Source organism: Apodemus sylvaticus, chromosome 8 (assembly GCF_947179515.1).
Source record: "Apodemus sylvaticus chromosome 8, mApoSyl1.1, whole genome shotgun sequence".
Classification (NCBI taxonomy): Eukaryota; Metazoa; Chordata; class Mammalia; order Rodentia; family Muridae; genus Apodemus; species Apodemus sylvaticus.
This window is the reverse complement of record NC_067479.1, coordinates 77,706,548-77,725,299: the sequence shown is the minus strand read 5'-3', so window position 1 is coordinate 77,725,299 and position 18,752 is coordinate 77,706,548. Positions and strand designations below refer to the sequence as shown.

General features: G+C 41.9%; 1 pseudogene; it reads right to left on the bottom strand.

The window, feature by feature from the left end:
- Positions 1 to 2,025: 2,025 nt before the first annotated feature.
- LOC127690993 (protein TMEPAI-like) lies at positions 2,026 to 17,416 on the bottom strand (annotated as a pseudogene).
- Between the last annotated feature and the right edge of the window lie 1,336 nt (positions 17,417 to 18,752).

Here is an 18,752-nt window from a genome sequence, read left to right as displayed (position 1 = left end):
GATAAAATATTGTCTGGGTTTATCTATACAAAACTTCACTTATAGTTTAGTTGTGGTTTTAAACTTTCTACAAATCTATAGAGAAGACAGTGATAGATGTTTAGCTAAATAATTACTCCTAATGGATATGTATGTAAACATTCTCTGTTGTAAACTTCTATTTCAATTTATGACTTGGTATTTTGCGTGAACTTGTGATGAATGTTGTAACATGTGATCATGTTTTCTGAAAGATGAATAAGTACTGAGGACAAAGAGATGAGGAAAAAGGATTAGAGTAGAAATTTTTCCCCTTCCCCAGTTAGAATAGAATTTTTGCCTTTTCTCCTCTTAGAAGATTTTTTCCCTTTCTCCACTTAGGATCTTTCTACTTTTCCCTTTTAGAGAGCTTTCATAGGAAACTTTTTACAACTTAGTAATAAACTCTTTAGCCACTTCTCTAAGTGTCCCATTTTTTATCCCTGTGACTTCTGACTAGCAGGCTGAAAGTTAAAGCCAAGCAGTTCCTCTGGAGACAGTACAGAGGCCATTTGCCTAATCCTTGGCAGTTTGAGGAAGAGGTGCTAAATGCCAGGATCTGCAGTCTCTGGCCTCAGAGGATTATAGAAGACAGGTCAGCTACAGTACCATAGTAACCTAGATTTAGATAAGTAAATCTTTAATTATGTAGAAACACCAGCTAAGTTCTTCCCCCTCCACTGCTTCAAGAAGAACTGACAAGAAGAAACACCACTGCCAGGGCTGGCTCCCTGCAAGGTCCATTTACTGTGGCCTATTTGTTGATGTTGATAGGTATGGCTACCTGGTATTAGATAACCAGTCAGAGGACTCATCTTGGTAAGATTAATTCTACCTCTCTCATTGCTGTTCTTTGTCCACAGTTCTTTATTTAGAGCTGGAGCCTTGTGAAACCACCCCATCCCCATGGCATGTCAGCTGCTGTTGTCATTGTTTGGTCTTATTTGAGCAGCCCTATTGTTCAGATTTCCCCCCCCCCCCCCGCCCCCTTGGTAACAGTTTATTTTCAAGTTGGAAAAGGCATCTGTAACTGGGTGCCTCTTTGGAAGGTTGGGGATCCTGACAGCTATAACCCAGAGGGACAACACAGTTCCCCTTCAGCAGGGAATATTTAACTGTTCACAGCCTGTCTGGACAGAAACATCCATTGGCTTGCTGGCAGGAGGCCCTGGGAACCTGGCTTTTCCTCCACAGTGAGGGTCTCTAAGACCAGAGGACCTGGGGGACACACTGTAGCTGCTCTGCTCAGGCTGAAACTCAACATTTCTCCAAGTCTCAACACACTCTCTAGAAGTTTTGATCAAACAAGAACTGATATATTTTTTAAAAAGTGCAAAATCTTAACATTTATACAAATAGCCCTAAACCCCTGCTTTGTAGGATTTTTTTCCTTTATAAGGTAATACATACTTTCAGAGTTGGCACTCAAAAAATTGCCACTTTTTTCCTCTTCTAGTTCAGAAAACTTTTTTTTGAACAATCCTTTTCTAATACAAAAATACTCCTGTTCTCCCATATACAGAGTTCTCTTAGTATATATATATATATATATATATATACTATATATCTATATAGTATATATATATATATACTATATATATATCCACTAAGTATACACACACACACACACACACACACACACACACACACGTGGGGGGATATATAATATTGCACGGTCTTAAACAAAGGTTTTGTGCAAATATGTCTTTAAAATTAACTAAATCCATCATAAACAAAACAAATTAAGCATGGAGCTCAACTCAGAACAGTGAAGAAAAGACTAGTGGAGCATTTTCTCTTTTGCCTTCAAGACATAGGCCTCAACACAGAAACATGGTATCCTTTTCTTATTTCTTTTTGCAAGCTTCTTGAGCTTCTGCTTTCAGACCACACAGAACACGTAAACATTTATACAGAGACAGGAGAACTACCACATGCCACATGGCTTGTTTGTCCCCGTGTGGAGTGTTTTCTGTGGTTTTGCCTACAGGTGCCCTGGTCTCACTCCTAGAGAGGGTGACCTTTCTGTTTCTCCTTCTCCTCTTATCTCACCACATTGTCATCATTCTGGATAGCATGGCAAAATGCAGGCAGACATGGGAGGACATTGTGGGGCAATGTGAGGGGGATGGAGCTGGGCCCCACCTAGCAGGGAAGATGACTGCCTGCTGCTACCTTGCTGGTGCTAGGAGGAGGAGCCCGGGTGGTGACAAATGACCTCACTGTAGGGGGGAGGCGGCTCCTCCATGCACCGACCACTGCTATAGCAGGTGGCACTGATGCCCCTGAGTTACTGAGTTACTGCTGGGAGGACAGGGGCCTCCCAGCATGGTGCTGTCTATAAGGTCACTGTGGACAGTGGTTGGGAGGTTCACACAGATTCCTGGTTCATCTCCAGCTGTTGCTCAGGGTCCTGTAGCTGGAGGGAGCAGGGGCCCTGGTAGAGCGGAGGCTCCTACCATCAAAGAGTGAGATCGTGGGGTGGGGGCAGGGCGATTTCCTGCTGCAGGTAGGGGTAGGTGGGTTGGAAGCTGCTCTGCTGGACAAGGCAAGGCAGTCAAGTGGACCGAGGCTGGGCATAGACCTGTAGTGCCTGCATGCTGCCTGACTGTCTCTGTATCACCTTCTGTGTGTATTTTTTCCATTTCTATAAAGGATCCAAGCATCCATACTTTGCTCTTCCTATTTCTTGGGCATCATTTGAAAAGTGAAATGTGTCTTGGGTATTCCAAGTTTTTGGGCTAATACGCACTTATCAGTGAGTGAATACCATGACTGTTCTTTTGTGATTGGGTTACCTCACTCAGGATATTTTCCATTTCCATCCATTTGTCTAAAAATTTCATGAATCCATTGCTTTTAATGGCTGAATAGTATTCCATTGTGTAAATATACCACATTTTCTGTATCCATTCCTCTGTTGAGGGACATCTGGGTTCTTTCCAGCTTCTGGCTATTATAAATACGGTTGCTATGGACATAGTGGCACATGTGTCTTTATTACATGTTGGAGAATCCTCTGGGTATATGCCCAGAAGTGGTACAATGTGGTCCTCCAGTAGTATTATGCCCACTTTTCTGAAGAACTGCCAAACTGATTTCCAGAATGGTTGTACCAGCTTGCAATCCCACCAGCAGTGGAGGAGTGTTCCTTTTACTCCACAACCTCTCCAGCACCTGCTGTCTCCTGAGTTTTTTAACTTAGGTATTTTGACAGGTGTGAGATGAAATCTCATGGTTGTTTTGATTTGCATTTCCCTAAGGACTATGGATGTTGAACATTTCTTTAGGTGCTTTTCAGCCATTTGATATTCCTCAGGTCAAAATTCTCTGTTTACCTCTCTACCCCATGTTTTTAATAGGGTTATTTGTTTCGCTCGAGTCTAATTTCTTGAGCTTTTTATATATATTGGATATTAGCTCTCTGTCAAATGTAGGGTTGTTAAAGATCTTTACCCAATTTGTTGGTTGCTGTTTTGTTCTATTGACAGTGTTTTTTGCCTTACAGAAACTTTGTAATTTTATGAGGTCCCATTTGTCAATTCTTGATCTTAGGACATAGGTTATTGGTGCCCTGTTCAGGAAATTTTCTGCTGTGCCCATGTATTCAAGGGTCTTCCCCACTTTCTTTTCTATTAGTATCAATGGGTCTGGTTTTATGTGGAGGTCCTTGATCCATTTAGACTTGAGCTTAGTACAAGGAGATAAGAACTAATCATGGATCGATTTAATTCCTCTGCATGCTAGCCACCAGTTGAGCCAGCACCATTTGTTGAAAAGGCTATCTTATTTTTCTACTGGATGGATTTAGCCTTTGTCAAAGATCAAGTGACCCTAGGTTTATGGGATCATTTCTGGGTCTTTAATTCTATTCCATTGATCTACCTATCTGTCACTGTACCAATACCATGCAGTTTTTTACATTGTTGCTCTGTAGTACTGCTTGATGTCTGGGATACTGATTCCCCCAGAATTTATTTTACTTTTGAGAGTAGTTTTAGCTATCCTGAGTTCTTTATTATTCCAGATCAATTTTAGAATTGCTCTTTCTAATTCTATGAAGGATTGAGTTTGGATTTTGATGAGGATTGCATTGAATTTGTATATTGCTTTTGGTAAGATGGCCATTTTTTACTATATTTTTAAATTTATTTTCTATCAGTTTATTAGTTCTCTGAGAATTTTATACAATCGATTTTGATCCCATCTCCACCAACCTTTCATCTTTCCCCACCCACCTGACTTCAGAGCTTTTCTCTCAACCCCATTAAGGACAGTTTGCGTTGCCCATATCCTCCAGGTGTATAGCATTCTCTAGAGTGTGGTCATCCACCAGAGGATGCAACAGTAAAGAATAAATCCCTGACTCTTTTTCCCCAGTAACTATGACTCCTTAGCTAGGGGGGAAATGTGTGTTCCTATTTTGTCTCCATGCTGGAATTTCTTCTGGCCTGAACCAACAAAGGTAATAATCTATGTTAAATGTTAGAGGCCAGGGAAGAAGTGTAAATAGGAGCGTGCAGGCTCTGACAGGCAGAGTAAGTACAGCCATGCATGTTTCCGTGTCTTTTGGTACTGGAATTTAAAATCCCACAAACAAACAGAAAAAAATGTAAAAACAACAGAAAAGTGTTCCTTAGCTCTGGAACTAATAATATTTTCTGCATCTTCTCTTGTCAAAATGCCAGCTTATGTCTATTATCCATTGATAAAACAGGTGTCTTAAGGTTGATTATTGATTTTCTTTTTTTTTTATAAGGACAAAATTTAATTGGGGCTGACTTACAGGTTCAGAGTTTCGGTCTATTATCATTAAGGCAAGAACATGGCAATATCCAGGCAGGCATAGTGCAGGAGCTGAGAGTTCTACATTTTTATCTGAAGGCTGATAGCCTTCCAGGGAGCTAGGTCTTTTTTTTTTTTAATTCGATATATTTTTTATTTACTTTTCAAATGATTTCCCTTTTCCTGGCTCCCTAGTCCCTGAAAGTCCCATAAGCCCTCTTCCCTCTCCCTGTTCACCCATCTATTCCTTCCCACTTCCCTGTTCTGGTATTGCCATATACTGCTACATTGAGTCTTTCCAGAATCAGGGGCCACTATTCCGTTCTTTTTGGACATCATTTAATATGTGGATTATGTCTTGGGTATTCAAGTTTCTAGGCTAATATCCGTTTATCAGTGAGTGCATACCATGATTGATCTTTTGAGACTGGGCTACCTCACTTAGTAAGATGTTCTCCAGCTCCATCCATTTGTTTGAGAATTTCATGAATTCATTGTTTCTAATGGCTGAATAGTACTCCATTGTGTATATATACCACATTTTTTGTATCCATTCCTCCATTGCGGGACACCTGGGTTCTTTCCAGCTTCTGGCTATTATATATAGGGCTGCTATGAACATAGTGGAACATGTATCCTTATTACATGCTGGAGAATCCTCTGGGTATATGCCCAGTAGTGGTATAGCAGGGTCCTCCTGAAGTGACGAGACCAGTTTTCTGAGGAACCACCAGACTGATTTCCAGAGTGATTGTACCAATTTTCAACCCCACCAGCAGTGGAGGAGTGTTCCTCTTTCTCCACATCCTCGCCAGCACCTGTCTTCTCCTGAGTTTTTGATCTTGGCCATTCTCACTGGTGTGTGAGGTGAAATCTCAGGGTTGTTTTGATTTGCATTTCCCTAATGACTAATGATGTTGAACATTTTTTAAGATGCTTCTCAGCCATCCGAAGTTCTTCAGGTGACAATTCTTTGTTTATCTTTGTACCCCATTTTTAATAGGGTTATTTGGTTTTCTGGGGTCTAAATTCTTGAGTTCCTTGTATGTATTGGATATTAGCCCTCTGTTAGATGTAGGGTTGGTGAAGATATTTTCCCAATTTGTTGGTTGCCAATTTGTCCTTTTGATGGTGTCCTTTGCCTTACAGAAACTTTGTAATTTTATGAGGTCCCACTTGTCAATTCTTGATCTTAGAGCATAAGCTATTGTTCTGTTCAGGAACTATTCCCCTGTGCCCAGACACATTTTTACTATATTAATCCTGCCAATTAACGAGAATAGGAGATCATTCCATCTTTTGAGGTCTTCTTTGATTTCTTTCTTCAGTGACTTGAAGTTCTTGTCATAGTGATCTTTCACTTGTTTGGTTAGAGTCACACCAAAATATTTTATATTGTTTGTGACTATTTTGAAGGGTGTCATTTCCCTACTTTCTTACTCAGGCTGTTTATCCTCTGAGTATAGGAAGGCTATGATTTGTTTGTGTTAATTTTATATCTGCCCACTTTGCTGAAGTTGTTTATCAGCTGTACGAGTTCTCTGGTGGAGTTTTTGGATCACTTAAGTAGACTATCATGTCATCTGCAAATAGCGATAATTTGACTTCTTTCTTTCCAATCTGTATTCCTTTGAACTTCTTTTGTTGTCTAATTGCTCTAGCTGTATCTTCAAGTATTATATTGAATAAATATGGAGAGAGAGGGCAGCCTTGTCTAGTCCCTGGTTTCAGTGGGATTGCTTCAAGTTTCTCTGCATTTAGTTTGATGTTGGCTACTGGTTTGCTGTATATTGCTTTGACTATGTTTAGATATGGGCCTTGAATTCCTGATCTTTCTAAGACTTTTCATAGGAAAGATGCTGAATTTTGTCAAATGCTTTTTCAGCTTCTAATGAAATGACCATGTGGGTTTTTTTTTTGAGTTTGTTTATATAGTGGACTACATTGATGGATTTCCATATATTGAACCATCCCTGCATCCCTGGGATGAAGCCTACATGATCATGATGAATAATCATTTTGATGTGGTCTTGCATTTGGTTGACAAGATTTTTATTGAGTATTTTTGCATTGATATTCATAAGGGAAATTGGCCTGAAGGTCTCTTTCTTTGTTGGATCTTTGTGTGGTTTTGGTATTAGCATAATTATGGCTTTATAATAAGAGTTGGGCAGTCTTCCTTCTGTTGCTGTTTTGTGGGTTAGTTTGAAGAGTATTGGTGTTAGGTCTTCTTCAATGATATGATAGAATTCTGCACTATAACTCTCTGGTCCTTTGCTTTTTTTGGTTGGAAGACTTTCAATGACCACTTCTATTTCTTTAGAGATTATGGGACTGTTTAGATGGTCTATTTGAATTAATTTTGCTATTTGGTATCTGTCCAGGAAATTGTCTATTTCCTCCAGATTTTCCAGTTGTGTTGAGTATAGGCTTTTGTAGAAGGTTCTGATGATTTTTTTTGAATTTTCTCAGTTTTTGTTGTGCTACTTGAACTTTGGACTTTTATTAATGTTGAGACTGCTTTAGACTATGGAGACTTTGGAAATTGGACATAATGCATTTTGCATTATGTTATGTTTAGATATGGCCTCCATAGATTCCCATGCTTGAACAAGCCTATTGTGGCTATGGAATGGAATGTCATGGTTTATATACGCTCAGTCCAGTGAGTGGCATTATTAGAAGATGTGGCTCTGTTGGATTAGCTGTGTAACTATAACAGCAACATCCTAGCTGCCTGGAATTTAGTCTTCCATTAGCAGCCTAAAGATGAAGATATAGGACTCTGAGCTTCTCCTTACCATGTATGCATGGATGGTGCCATGTTCTCACCTTGATGATACTAGAATCAACCTCTGAGCCTGTAAGCTATGCTCAGTTAAATGTTGTCCTTTAAAAGATTTGCCTTTGTCGTAGTGTCTGTTCACAGCAGTAAAACCCTAAGTGAGACAATATTCATGAGGGAAATAGGTCCTAGGGCTTGCTGTGATGGAAGAACTAGGTAAGAATGCTGCAAAATTAACCTGGTGTCTTGCTTAGTTCTTGTGTTTGCCTCTCACCATCTGATCATCTCTGGTGTTAACTTGCCTGGGTGTCTCTGACTGGATCAGCCCTCCTTGGAGGCATGTAGTGCTTTGTTACCTGGATTAGAGCAGGCCTACTTGAAGGCTGGCTGCACTGTATCTGGTTAGGGCAGGAGTCCTGTGTTCCTGGTTGTAACAGTCCTCCCATGTCCCTGATGAGGGAAGACTTGCTATGTTCATGGTTAGGGTGAACCTACATTGAGAGAGCCAGGCTTTGTGGTACAAAGGAAGGACCTGTCCCAGTTGCAGATGGAGGTACAGAGTGGAAGAACTATGGGACGCAGGCAGAGCAGGATAGATCCTATGTACACTGGTAGGATTCCAGCTAGTGTGGTTACAAGGACTAGTGTCTCATCTGTGTTCTTGGTTAGGACAGACCTCCTAGGAGAGAAGCAGCATTGAGGATACCGGGACATGATCTCTCTCAGGTTCAGAAGGAAGTATAGGCCTGTAGGATGATGAAATTCACAGAGGTGATAGTTCTTGAGTCAGCTGGACACTGTGGGTCTCAATGCTTGGCAGCATGTTCTGGTGCATCTCACATATCTCACATGTGTCCACGATTACCACAGTCCTTTTGGAACACAGGCAGTATATGTGGTGTGGGAAGGGAGAAGTGATGCTGAACTACCTGGGCAAAGGTGTAAACTAGCATGCCAGAAAATATTTTGAGAAACCTTTTTTGAATATGTGGATGCCTGTGGCTCATTGTCACAGAAGATGGTAGTAACTTTGAATTTATGTAAGAGTTCTCATGCCAACAGTGGTTAGGGGCAACCTGACACAACAGCAACATGTGGTTCTCCTCTCCAGTCAATGGAATAGTTGCTGGTCCAGTGGTAGTCAGGTAGTTTTCTGGTTTTACCTTGGCCTGAAATCTTTTGATTATCAGGTAACATATGGGATTCTTAAGTATTTAAAGTATCATCCTTGTGTCCATAAAGAAGTCATTGTTTTATCCCCAACTGTAAGTGCTACCCTAGAACCCTCCCTAGGATCTTAGGAGCTTAAAGCACAAGATGGGGACAACCTACTTTTGTATGCATAGGAGTTGGGGCCTTTCTTCTTTTAAGGCAATTACTTGTACTATGTTCTTTTTCCTTGTGGTAGGAACATTATTTTCTCACTAATGGTGGCTTGCTAGTTTCCAGTCTCCTTTTTTTTCTATTTCACCAGACTAATATTCAGGTGATCTTATCAGGCTACTACTTTGGTGTTGGTAAGTCACCTTTCTCTCTGATTCCTAATCAGGTTTCTGTTGTCATACTAATTTTGAGCCACCTCCAGCCAGTGGGTCCCATTAATCCCTTCTAATCCATCTACATTTTGGAACTTGTAATATTTGGTGACAAAAAGCACTGCATGTTGAGCACCTGCCTGGTCTCCAGTGCATATGGGTCTATGGCAGAATGGGTATGATAAGCTTCTAGCAGGTACTCTATGAAAGAAGCAAGATGCTGTGAGGTCCCCTGTGTGTCCCCATGTGTCTTTGAAAATTTTGGGGGCTTCTACACTGATGCTTTGTATCCAGCTGGAAACATCTGGAATACATCTGTAGAGGCCCATTAGCTTTTTCATTTTAAGGTACTTGTAAGATGGTGCAACCACTTTGGAAATCAGTCTGGTGGTTTCTTAGAAATCTGGACATGACACTTCCGGAGGACCCTGCTATACCACTCCTGGGCATATACCCAGAGGATTCCTCGGCATGCAATAAGGACACATGCTCCACTATGTTCATAACAGCCCTGTTTGTAATACCCAGAAGCTGGAAAGAACCCAGGTGTCCCTCAATGGAGGAATGGATTCAAAAAATGTGGTATATTTACTCAATGGAGTACTACTCAGCCATCAGAAACAATGAATTCTTGAGATTTTTAGACAAATGGATGGATCTGCAGAACATCATGCTAAGTGAGGCAACCCAGTCTCAAAAGATCAATTGTGGTATGCACTCACTGATAAGTGGATATTAGCCTAGAAATGTGGTATACCCAAGACATAATCCACATATTAATTGATATCCAAGAGGAACAGAGGAGTGGCCCCTGGTTCTGGAAAGACTGAGTGCAGCAGTATAGGGGAATACCAGAACAGGGAAGTGGGAAGGGTTGGATGGGGGAACAGGAGGAGCGAAGAGGGCTTATGGGACTTTTGGGGAGTGGGGAGCCAGAAAAGGGGAATTCATTTGAAATGCAAATAAAAATATATCTTAAATAAAAAAAGATACAAGTGAGAGTATTTTTGATGGAAATATAACCTTAATACAATTAAGAATCCAAGCAATTCTTTTGGGCCATCTTGACTAAGGACCAAGTTCTAGAACAGTTCTGCATCAACTTCCCAAAGCCAGCAAACTGGAGCCAGAAGAAATCCAAGGAGAAGGCATCCATTACCATCACCCCTGGGGCCTTCTCCCAGCACAGACTAGTGTGGATTTGGTAGAAGAAGCGATGCCCGCAAGACAGCTGGCACTCCAGTATAACAGCCAGCACCTAGCATATCTAGGCCAGCACAAGGAAGGACATGAAGGCAAAGGCTTTCCTTAAATGATTGCCTGGGCCAGACAGAATTTCCTGTGTTCTCTATTGTTGTTCCTAATCAGCGATAATCACTGGACTGACCAGCACTTGCTGAGCAAGTTAGGTACTGCCATGCCACACATAAGCACCTAGAACACCAGGAGGAGCTGATGCAGAGGCCATGGGCTGTAGGACCAAGGCCCTGAGTGCACCAGCAACATCAGATTGATCAGCAGCCATGCAGAGAAGAGCATGTCCACAAGGACCTCAAGTGGATCCTCAGCAGAAGCAGGACTCATTCAATGTCCAGGTGCACTGATGTGAAGGGGAAGCTGCAGTGAAGTCAGATTTCAAGGAGATCCCAAGACCCTCCTGCTGCTGCAGAGCAGGTAACAGGTCTACTAAGAACTCAGCCTGTTATACACAGTCCTATGGAGAGACAGATACCATACACAGAATTTGAAGCAAAGTGCAAAATACCCAGAATCTGAGTATCCAAGTCTGTTTCTTCAGATCAGACAACAGAATAGAAAAAATGGAGAGAGAATCTAGTAGAAGCTAATGGTGGTAATGGAGGCCAGGTGCTGGTGGTGTTCATGATCTCTGCAGAGAGTTCACTCCAAATTTCAATGTGGATAATGAAAGTAGATTATGCTCACTGTATTTTATTACATTTGCTGTATTTAGGCTGATAATTCAAGCATGGAGGCTTAGAAAGGTGTAAGAATTCTACCACTCTTGAAGCTACTACTCTTTTCTGGTCCCACAAGATAGAGACTAACAATGAGGTCAGCTAGGGGATCTGCTTCAGCTGGCACATTCTGTAAGTGGCAGAGTCAATCAGGTATCAGGTGTTTCTTTAGTACACCTGTCTGTTTCCATGGATCATTTTTCCAAGAGGCAGGCCATATTTCAGGGCCAGCTCTATCTACACAGGAAAATCTAAGAGATGATATGGATTTGTGTGTGACTGTGTAGCCAGGGGGACACTCATGTGGTAAAGTGAACTGAGCGTGTTATCAAGCCTGGTATGGGTCCTTGATCTGTTGCTGCTGGTTGTATGATTCACTCAGCTTCCTAAACAGTAGCATGTGTTCCTTGGTATCTTTGAAATATGCTAGCCTAGCCTAGACTACGTCTGAAAAGTCCTGAGTATATGGAGTTGCTGCCAAGTTATTTGGAAGAAAGTGTTTTTAGCTCATAGATAGGTGAACATTTCAATGTGATTTTGAAATTGGATCATGCTAGCCTTGTTGGGGAGCATTTGTAATGTTCAGATCTGTGAGGACTGGAAATTATGACTTTCTGGCAGTGACTATCCTGTATAAAAGGGGAGACAGAATCAATTCGAGTTTTTTCTTTAACACTTAACATTCTGGGAGAGAAAATGACTTCAAGCCTTGAATGTAGTGGCATGATTTGCGCCAAAATATGTAAGCAAGAAGATTACTCTGTAGCATGAACAGTTTCATTAGGAGTCTCTCAAACCGTTCTGATGGACAGAGTATGGGAGAGGGCAAGGCCTGATCTTTAATATTCAGTGTCCTTTCTGTAGGTTCTGGGGTATCCTTGACCTCAGAGTATTGCTGTAAGCATGAGGAAAAATAACTCATGTACTTGACACAATGTCATTGTAGTCAAGACTAACTTTGAGGATCTGTTCTATTATGGGTCAATCCTAAGCCTTCCAGGATGCATTGACTACAAACGCCCTGTGTCAGGTTAGCTCTGTCTTGTACTTTCACTACATATCTCCTATCTCCTAGCAAAAAAATGATGTGTTTAGATGAGTCCCCTTTGAGTGTGACAGAGTGGAAGGGGAAGGAAGACTCATGGTCGAGGACAGGAGAGTCTAATGAAGGCTGGGTCTCTTCTATAGACAGACACTTAGAGGTCAGTGTAATTGTTTCTATGAAATAATAGTCCATAAATGGTTGTGTCTGCCCTCTTTTTTAAAATCACGTTTTTCATTGTTTATACAGTTATGATTTAGTGAATCCATCTGTGCTCTTGTGTGCCAACACATTTGTGTGGAGTGTAAAAGAAAAGTTGTGAATCAACTTTCTCCTGTCTTTCAATTGCTCGAGACCAAACTCTGACCCCCACCTTGGTTGCAAGCACCTTCCCCTCTGTGACATCCCACCAGTACATTATATACATATTTTTTACTGTGTTGATGCAAAGTGTCTATAGCCCTGGCTGGCCTGGAATACAGGGAGAGAATTTCCTCAGCCTGGAATTAAAGACACTCAATATCACACCAAAGTCTGTTATGTCTTTCAAGTATAGAGATTCAATGTTGCCAATAAGCACTTCAGTTTCCCCTGCCTATTTACAATGCATCTAGCGAACTGCATACTTAACAAAGGCTGGAGTCAGAAAATTCTTTCCTAACAGCAATGTTCTAGTCTAGACACTCTTCTGCTTCTCTCAATCCAGGACTCAAGTCTATGTAACACAGAGCAAAACAAAACACAAATAGAAATGGCATCTGAAAGGTCCATATAAACACTTCTGCATGGCCTGTGTCATTGCCTCTCTGCACCTCCTCCAAACCACTGAGCACGAACAGCCCTGTCCTCAGAGGGCTTCATATATTCCACTCTCATACTTTTTACAAAAAAGTTATTGACAAGTGTTATATTACTATTTCTACGTTTAAAATATATTGGGTACTTTTTTCTTTCTTTTGTTTTGTTTTGCTTTGTTTTTCGAGACAGGGTTTCTCTGTGTAGCCTGGGCTGTCCTGGAACTCACTCTGTAAACCAGGCTGGCCTCAATATCAGAAATCCACCTGCCTCTGCCTCCCAAGTGCTGGGATTAAAGGCATGCACCACTACAGCCTTGGCCATTGGGTACTTCTAAACATTGTGATAGATGAGAAGTTTCAAGAAGGGAATGTTATTCATTGTTTATATGGCAGACCAGTAAATGGCACATATTTGAGAGTAATTAAAAATTCATTAAAAGGGTGACTGGTGGCAGACCCAGTGGCAGCTGCCAGCATAATAGCTGGATCAATAGCTTAGATAAGTCCCATGGAGGAGACTGTGGCATCAATGAGGTTTTGTTAAACAGGAGCAGGCCTCGAATGTGGGCCCCAGCATCCAGATATTGGAAGAGCTTTACTGAAACTCTTCACCAGTGACAGAGAGAAGTAGGCCAGCAGAAAGATGCCTACCATCTTTATAGGCTAAAAAAGAAATTAGGGAAATAACACCCTTCACAATAGTAAAAAAATATCAAATATCTTGGTGTAACTCTATGCAAGCAAGTGTATGTCCAATATGAAAAGAATTTCAACACCTTGAAGACAGTAACTGAAGAAGATATCACAAGTTGGAAAGATCTCCCCTGCTCATGGATTGGTAGGATTAACATAATAAAAATGATCATCTTGCTAAAAGCCATCTACAAACTCAATGCAATATCCATTAATTTTCCAACATAATTCTTTACCAACGTTGATAGGACTCAAGTTTATATGGAATGCAAAAAGAAAAAAAAGAAAAAAAAACACCACCACCAAAAATACTAGTAGAACCTAATTGATACTCTTAAAATTCAGGAATTATTTCTGGAGATATCATCATCCCTGATTTCAAGCTGTACTACAGAGTAATAGTAATAAAAACCATGTGGTGCTGGCACAAAAACAGACACATTGATCAACAGAATTGAATTGAAGACCCAGAAGCAAATCCACTTACCTTGACAAAAACGTGATTTTTGACAATGAAGCCAAAACTGCACAATGGGGAGTAAAGAAAGCATCTTCCACAAATGGCTCAGATGTAATTGAATGTCTGCATGTCAAAGAATGAAAAGAGGACCATATTTATCACCCTGCCAAAAGTCAAGTCCAAGTGGATCAAACATAAATTCAACATAAATCCTGACACAGTAAATCTGATAGAAGAAAAAGAGAGGAATAGTCTTGAACAGATTGGCACGGGAGGAAACTTTGTGAACACCACACCAACAGCTCTGACCCTAATAGCAACGATTAATAAATGGGACCTTATAAAACTGAAAAGCTTCTCTAAGGCACAGAACACATCAAAAGAACTAAACTTCAGCCTACAGAATGGCAAACAATCTTCACCAACTCTACATCTGACAGAATGCTGATACCCAAAGTATATACAGAACTCAATAAATTAGGTATCAACAAACTAAACAAAATTTATCCAAATTTTAATATGGGATACAGATATAAACAGAGAATCCTCAAGAGAAGAATCTCACTAGGCCAAGAACCACTTAATGAAATGTTCTATATCCTTAGTTGACATCATAGGGAAAATTAAATAACAAATACTCTGAGATTTTACATCCATCAGACTACTTAAGGTCCAAAAACTGAAGGGACAGCTCCTGCTGATGAAAGCATGTTCCCAGGAGAACACACCTCCTAGTAGGAACACAAATCTGTACAAGCACATTGGAAATCAACTTGGTGTTTTTTCAGAAAATTGGAAATAGTTCTACCTGGGCATTTATATAAATGATGTTCTAGCCTACCAAAAGGACACTTGCTCAGCTATGCCCTTAGCGGCAACTGGATTGGGCATGGGGAGGCTCTCTGGGAAGTGCTAGAAACTTAGGATATTTGAAACTACCAGGAATCTCTCAGGGTGATTGTAGCTAAGACTCTTAGAAATGCAAGATGCAGAGCCTGGGTTGGCCATCTCCTGCAATTAGAAAAGACTTCCAGTGGAGGGATTGAAACAACAACCCAGCGACCAATCCTTAGACCCTCAGTTTTTTTCTGAGTTTAAGATGTGCAAGGGCAATAGATGAAGTAGATTTTGTGGAAAGGGCCAACCAATGACTAGACCAGTTTGGGACCCATGCCAGGAGAGGGAGCCCACCTCTGATATAATTAATGATATTCTTCTACACTTTCAGACAGGGACCTAGCATAGCTATCATTAGAGATATAGGCTTCATCAAGCAGCTTATGGAAACAGATTCAAAGACCCACAGGCAAACATTAAGTGGAACTTGGCCAATTCTGTGAAAGAGGGAGAGGCAGTGTTGAAGGAGCCCAGCAGTCAAGGGCACCACAAGATAAACTACAGATTCAACTAATATGAGCCTAAAACTGCTCTTAGAGACTGAATTGTCAACCAGAGAATACTTATGGAATGGTCCTAGGCCCTCTGCAAACATAACAGTTGCATAGCTGGGTCTTCACATGGTACTACTAAATCAGAAGCAGAGACACTCTCTGACTATATTGCCTACCTTTGGATCCCCTTCTCCTGATTGTAATGTTTCATCCAATCTGACAAGAAGAATTATCATCTAATCATACTGCAACTCAATATGCTAAAGCTTGTTGAAATTTATAGGATTTTTCCCCCTGTGGTAACAGTTTATTTTCAAATTGGGAAAGGCATCTGTAACTGGGTGCCTCTTTGGAGTGTGGGGGGTCCTGACTCAGCTGTAATCCAGAGGGACAACATGGTTTCCTTTTGGCAGGGAATATTTGACTGTTCACAGCCTGTCTGGACAGAAACATCCATGGGCTTGCAGGTGCATGGTCCTGGGGAACCGATTTTCCTCCACAATGGGGGCACTCTGAGGCCGTGGGGTGGGGGTAGGTTGGGGGATACATCATAGCTGCTCTGCTCAGACTGAAACTCAACATTTCTCTAAGTCTCAAAACACTCTTTAGAAGTTTCCATCAAACAACACTGATACATTAAAAATAGTGCAAAATCTTAACATTTATTTAAATAGCAATAAATCCCTGCTTTGTTGGGTTTTTTCTTTACAAGTTAATACACATTTTCAGAGTTGGCACTCAAAAAATTGCCACTTTTTTCCTCTTCTAGTTCAGAATACAACTTTTTTTGAATAAGCCTCTTCCAACACAAAAATACTATTCTCCCACATACAGACTTCTCATATATATGTTCATTTATACATATATTCATTATATATATTCATTTATATAATATTACACATGTTAAACAAAGGTTCTGTGCAAATGTGTCTTTAAAGTCAAGTAAAGTCATCATGAACAAAAGAAATTAAGCATTCACCTATGGACCTCAACTAAGAACAGTGAAGAAAAGACGAGTGGAACATTTTCTCTTTTGCCTTCAAGACACACAGCTCAACACAGAAACATGGTATTCTTTTTTTTTCTTTTTGCAAGCTTCTTGAGCTTCTGTTTTCAGACCACACAGAAAGGTAAACATTTATACATAGACAGGAAAACTACCACATGCCACATGGCCTGTTTGTCCCCTGACTTCCTTCCTCTCCTCTCTTAGAAAATGCAGTTTTTCTGTGGTTTTGCCTACAGGTGCCTCGGTCCCCACTCCTAGCGGGGGTGACCTTTCTGTTTCTCCTTTTCTTTCTCCAGTGGGGCAATGTGAGGTGATGGAGCTGGATCCCGTCCAGCAGGGAGGAGGACTGCCTTTTATTTTGCTGGTGCTGGAAGGAGGAGCCAGGTCAGAGACAAATGACCTCACTGTAGTTGGGAGGCGGCCCTTCCATGTGCCCACCACTGCTGTAGCAGGTGCCACTGAAGCCCCTGAGTTATTGAGCTATTGCTGAGGGGGTGGACAGGGGCCTCTCAGCATGGCGCTGTCTACATGGTGGGCTGGAAGCTGCTCCACTGGAAGAAGGGGATCACGGCAAGGCAGTCAGTGGGCCGAGGCTGGGCATAGACCTGCAGCTCCTGCATTCTTCCTGTCAGCTTACTCTCTGAGGGCCAGAGACACCCTTCTGAATTCAGTCTGTCATCTCTTCCCCTGGCCTGGCTGTGTCAGCTGCTGAAGGAGCAGGCTGACAGCTTGTAGTGGCTCAGCAGGTACATGATCATCATCACCACCATCACCATCATCATTAAGAGGATGACCAAGATCTCCATGAACTCTAGCTCCTTGATCTCCATGCTGGGAACAGAGAGCCCTGGCAGTTGCACACCCAGGAGACACTGGGCTGCCTGGTGGCTGTAGTGGCAGCGGTGGTGGTGCTGTTGACCCCCATCAAGCAGTCATGGGAAGCACAAGGCAGGAGGCACAGTGCTCAGGGTGCAGGGGCAGCCCTGGTTGGCCTGCTGGGCTTGGGCCCCACAAACAGAATGCTGAGCAGGCTCTATGGGATCAGGAGGCCCAGGGAGGCATGCCACAGTCACACCATACTGGGCACTGGTGGATGGCCAGTGCATGGAATTGCCAAGCTCAGTTTGAGCACCAGGTAATCAGTAACTGAGCACCTTCGCCTGCTCCTCGTTAAGGTCCAAGGAGATTCAGTCGCCTTATTGAGATTTTGTGAGTTATTTTTTTATGGCTATTTTTTTTAATTTTTAAGTAGATATATTCTTTATTTACATTTTGAATGTTTGCCCCTTTTCTGTACCCCCCCCCACTGAAAATCCCCTAACACATCTCCCCTCACCCTGCTCACCAGTCCAGCAACTCCTGCTTCCCTGCCCTGGCATTCCCCTATTCTGGAGTATTTAGCCTTCTCAGGACCAAGAGCCTCTCCTCCCTTGGATGTCCAATGAGGCCATCCTCACTGGATATGCATCTGCAGCCATGGGTCCCTCCGTGTGCACTCTTTGGTTGATGGTTTAGTCCCTGGTAGCTCTAGGGGGTACTGGGTGGCTCATATTGTTGTTCCTCCTATGGCACTGCAAACCCCTTCAGCTTTTTGGGTCTTTTCTCTAGCTCCTCCATTGGGGACCCTGTTCTCAGATCAGTGGTTGGCTGAGAGTGTCCCTCTCTGTACTTTTCATGCACTGGCAGAGCCTCCCAGATGACAGCTATATCAGGGTGCAGTCAGAAAGCACTTGTTGGCATCCACAATAGTGTCTACTTTTGTAACTGTATATGGGATGAATCCCTAGGTGGGGCAGTCTCTGGACAGTCTTTCCCTCAGGCTCTGCTTCACATTTTGTCTCTGTATCTCCTCCTGTGGGTATTTTGTCTCCCTTCTAAGGAGGACCAGAGTCCATACATTGTTCTTCCTTCTTTTTAAGCTTCATTTGATCTGTGAGTTGTATCTTGGGTATTCCAAGCTTCTGGGCTAATATCCACTTACCAGTGAGGGAATACCATGTTTGTTCTTTTGAGATTGGGTTACCACACTCAGTATTCATTTGCCTAACAATTTCATGAATTCATTGTTTTTAATAGCTGAGTAGTATTCCATTGTGTAAATGAACCACATTTTCTGTATCCTATCCCGTACCATGGAACCTATATATTCAGGGCAGGGGGTTGGGGGGTCGAGGAGGGCCAAGCCTGAAAGAGAAATGGGCAGGAAAGAAAAGCGAGACCAAGCATAAAGTGTGTGTTGTCAAGGCCTCTTTAATGAAAGG